Genomic DNA, 4,871 nt, shown 5'->3' on the forward strand with positions numbered 1-4,871 from the left:
AAGATCCTGTGCAAGTCAGAAATAAATATAAGCATTTAAAATTAATTGTTAAGAATTTTTTTTTCATTAAAAACTATGCATTATTATAAAACAGAAAAAATACTATATTTAGAAAATACACAGTTTACGTAAACATACTTATACAAAAGTACTTAATTTTTGGGGCTAAGGTGTTTAGAAAGTGCTTAAAAATACTTAATTTTTGCAGCAGTTTATCACTGCGCACCTTGTCAATACAGTTTTAGTGATTCATTTTGATTTGAGTGTCTGTGACCACTGTGTATATAAAGGATCCCAGTGAAATTAAACAGAATTTCTGTTATTATATATTTACATCTAAAGTGTACTGCAAACAACAATTTATTTTATTTTATTTATAGATATCTAAGATAGATAAGGCACTATTTCCAATCAACACATCTTTAAAAACTATGCAATTCTAAAACTTTTTTGTGAAGATTATATACCAAATTTTAATCTAACTCATTATATTTTTAAATTAATGTTCTAAATATAAAATCATAGAAATTTGAGCTTTTGGGGGAAATGAGAGCTTAGGAAAATCTAAAATATTAATCAAAATCTTGTCGTCAGACATTGATGACAATTATAAAAATTTCTTTTTGTGTGCTTGGTATATAAGAAAGGAAATAAATAAATTAAGTTTAACATTTTAATCTCTTTCATTTTTTAAAGTTATAAATCAAATATAAATAAAAAATGAAGTAAGTTGTATTATTATTCCATTTCAATGAAGTTCTTGAAATCATTATAAATTTTCTGAAAGATCAGTACTTTTCTCTCGACTATCTTTAAAAAGCTAATAATTAAACATCAAAGACATGAAAAAAAATTTTTGGTTTCAGGTTTTATTATATATAAAATAGAATATAATTGTTAAAGAATATAATTGTTATTTTTTTTGTTTCAATGATAATTGAAATGTCATCTCAAATCTAAATCCTAACTGAGATGAGACATGGATGCCTATATATACATTTTTGATTTATAAATTAGTCTAATTTTTTATGAATACACTAGTTGATATATTTGGTATTGCCAGAATTAAAATCATTTCATGTACAATGTTTTTAATATAAAATTCTTTTTGTATAAAATATTATAAGATACAAATCCATTTTTAAAACATATGTATTGAAATAAGGGAGAAAAATTTAAAAAATAGCAGTAGTGGTTAAGTTCAAATTCTTAATGTTGTATAACAAAGGGTATAAATTTCTTTATTTTAAAATCATCTGCATTAAAATTTCTAAAGAATTAATGAAAAATTGCCCCAAATGAAATTGATATAATTGAAAAGATAAAATTATTAATTTTATGATAGTGAAATTACTTAGTTTAATTACAATGAAAGGAAGGAAAAATACCGGTTAATTTCTCAAAGCCTGAAACAGCTGCTGTCTATGGATGCCTGTTTCATTTGCTTGCAAGATCTTTATACTTCTTGCCTCCAGTGATTGACCTATGCTTATTTTTACAAACTATTAAAATAATATTTTGAAGTATATGAAAACCTGGACAAAAAGATCATATTAAAATGAAAAAAAAATAAAAAACAAAAAATAGCAGAATAATTCAGGTTTAACATTAATTTTTAAAAAAATGAATAACAATTGTAAGAAATATTGTACAGATATAAAGTTGATATACAGGCCAGACCATTTGACCTGGATCTACTGAAATAGGTAGAAAGATTCTTTGAAGGATAAAAATGCATGTTTTGACGCAATTAAAAAACATATGATTACAACTTTAATTAATCCAAAATTAATCAAGATTTTGGCATTTTTCTATACAAACTTCAAAAATATTATTTTACAAAAATAATTTTGAGAAAAGTATTAAATATATAATTTTTAATAATATCAATGTATTACTTATGTAATCTTTCTGCATTCTGACTATTTTTCAAAAAACCATCTCTATAGCTGCTATAAATATTTGCAGGATTTTCTTCTGTTTGTGAAAATTAAAGAAAAATTATGTTTCTTATCTATGAAATTTATATGAGAAATAAAAAAAATGAAGTTATAATATTACAAAAGATGATGTGCAGATTGAAAACAGATTATTTGAAGAGCTCTATTTTAAATAGCACTAAAATGTCATGGATCTCACCCCATTAAGAAAATATATTTATGGAACAAATAGATTAAGTACAAGACTATTAATCTATCAAAATTTTATGCTTTTTCGAGTGAATAACAAGTATCAAAGTAATGCATAAGATGGAAATTATTATTATTATTATATTAATGGAAATTTAAAATAATCAATATTTTCAACAAACCCAATGATTACCTAGTAAATAGTAAAATTTCCAAGGTAATTTATCATTATAAGGTTAAAGTCTAATTTTAAAAATAATGATTAAAAAATTTAATGTGAAAATAACAAACTGGTAATTCCTTGACTAAAAATCTGCACATAATTTTCAATTTTATCAACCAACCATCATGAAGCATTTGATGAAGACGTTTGTATTCTATAAATTGTTTTTATTCTTCCTATCTTTTAATTTATATTTCATTTTATCTTATCAAAATTTTTATAAAATAGTCAAATTATAATTCATTTATTTTAAAATTCAGTAAATAATTTATTGAGGATAAAAAGCTTTGTGTGATTTACATATATCATTTATAGATACCAAAATACACAATTTGAAGAGTAAAATTTCTCAGAAATAAACAAACAAAAGAGAATCAAATAATTAATATGGATGCAATAGATATAAAACAGAAAATTGCAATGCCTTAAATTAATTTTTTATATAATAATCATTAAAATATAAAATGGATATATTTTGCATTCATTAAAAAATTCTTATTTCATTTACATCACATTAAAAATAAAATATTTTAAAAATAAATAAAAAATCACATAAGTCAAATAAATACTTAAAAAAATTTCATGCTAAAATATTTAGTATAAATATCAAATTTCCATTCCCACAAATCTTCATTAAAAATTCATTTCCTTAGTTTCTTCATTATTAAAATAGTTTTTGAATAAATAAATAAAATATCTGGCCATGCTGCATTTCAAAACGTATAGATTTGGGGATTTCAGCTAAAGATATATAGACAATTATAAATTATCAAATAAATCTTCATCACTTTCATCATCGTCTATAATTATCTTTTCGCTGGATGGATTACAGTTCAAAGTTGAATCGTTTTCATTTTCTTTTTTAGAAGCAAGTATTTTTCTATTGCGAATTCTGTTTTGATTAGAAGGTAAAATAGGCTTATCATCATCAAGGAACAAAAAAGAGTTATCTTTTGTCACTGAAGGCCCTGGTTTATCTTTTTCTTCAAGTTCATCTGTATCATCAGAATCACTAATTAAAGGTACAGACTTTTTTGGTTTTTTGTTTAGAAATTCCGCATTACTTGAAAGAGAATTTTGTTTATTTATTTGTTGCAATTCTCTTATTTTTCTTTTCTTTTCATTCAAAATCAAAACAAACTTGGAGTACATCTCTTTTTCCAACTTTTCTTTCATTTCTGTTGCAAGCTTAAGCTGTTTCAGAGATTCAAAAGTTTGATTTTGTGCCCTATCAACTTTTTCATTCAATTCCTGGACTTCATTACTCATCAAGCGCATTTCTAGAGACAGCATTTCCAAAATTTCAGCCATCGTAATAGCAAAATTTTCCTTTTTTACATCCAAGTTGCCAAGACTAATTATCGTTTGTTCTTCATCTATACTTTTCCACTGAAATTTATAAATGTCATCTTGTTTATCTAAACAGTAAAGAAAATTGGAATTATTTGCGGTATTTTCGATAAGTGCTTTAATTACTTTTTGAGTAAATTCATCATATGTTAAGCGGATTCTAGCAGCTTGACTTCTGAGTTCAATGTCATTTGAATAACCCACGTAAGCTTCATTGCATTTTAAGTTTAAAATTTTCACACATAATTTATTATTTAATTCATAATCAACCATAAGAAAAACATCATCTCCATTTCGAAGACGTATCTTGGACAAAGCTTTCTGATGAAGCATATTAAATTTTTTTTAAGTCCACTAAACATTTTCCAGTAAAAGATAATTTAAAAACATTATTCAGAAATTTAAACCCATGCACAAATGTTTACTTCCCCCCTTTCAAGTTGATATAACAACTGAGATTGAGTAATTCTAAGTTGTAGTCATTTAGATTTTTTTAAAAAAAATATTATCAAGTAAACATTATACATCAGAATTCGTATAATAAATCACTATATTTTCTGGATAAATTAATTTGTAATTTCAGTGATGAAACATTATCATTATGCAATTATTTGCTTTGTATATTTGGTAATTATAATTCTGACCAAATAATGTTTATTATTATTTAACTGTCACCATGATGCTGAGGTTACCATAGTAACTAAACGATACAATCATTCCATATTCGTTCTCGCGTTAGAAATAAACTCATTTATAGTTTCATCGTTTGTTCGATTCTTAAATAACTTATTGACAGATTATTACTTATAACCTAAAAAGTCAAATATTTTAGAAAATTGTTCCGCTTAAAAATGATGATTATTAATTTTTATTTATTTAATCATTATTTTTACTTGGCTTGAATATTCATTTGAGTTAAAAATATTGAATATTTTATCAATTATTAATTTTATTACATTCTTTTTCTGCGTAGCATAGAGATAATTATACTTAAAATTTTCAGAAAATATATTTTGGTGAGTAGAAATGCTTTATTCATTCTAAATTTTTTTATTTGGGGGGGGGGTGCTGAATCTGCTCTAAAAACAGCTTTTTCAAAAAATATTTGATAGAATTTCTTACTTAATTTAATTTTCTATTAGTTACCAGGTGCAACATTTAAAGAAAAT

The sequence above is a fragment of the Argiope bruennichi genome, chromosome 2 (genome assembly GCF_947563725.1).
Source record: "Argiope bruennichi chromosome 2, qqArgBrue1.1, whole genome shotgun sequence".
NCBI lineage: Eukaryota > Metazoa > Arthropoda > Arachnida > Araneae > Araneidae > Argiope > Argiope bruennichi.